Source organism: Corylus avellana, chromosome ca4, assembly GCF_901000735.1.
Source record: "Corylus avellana chromosome ca4, CavTom2PMs-1.0".
Classification (NCBI taxonomy): Eukaryota; Viridiplantae; Streptophyta; class Magnoliopsida; order Fagales; family Betulaceae; genus Corylus; species Corylus avellana.
In genome coordinates, this window is record NC_081544.1 from 26,264,582 (window position 1) to 26,264,798 (window position 217).

The 217-nt window shown below is 25.3% G+C and overlaps 1 pseudogene; it reads left to right on the top strand.

Annotated features, from left to right (window-relative positions):
- The window catches only part of LOC132179826 (protein NRT1/ PTR FAMILY 5.2-like), a 7,853-nt pseudogene that overhangs the window by 2,837 nt on the left and 4,799 nt on the right, over nt 1–217 (top strand).

Below are 217 nucleotides of genomic sequence, written 5' to 3' on the forward strand. Positions count from 1 at the left end.
TTCTATTTTCTCTCTGATTCTTCAGGTACAGTTTTTCTACAAGTGCAAACGAATTTTTTTTTTCTCTATGCCGTCTCCCTTCTTTGTACCTTTTTTATTTTATTTTATTTATTTATTTATTTTTTTTTTAATTATGTTTTTTTTATTTCTTTTGATTATCTGTACCGTTTCTCTCTGATTTTCTTCTCCCCGTTTCTCTGCTTTTTTTTTTTTTTTT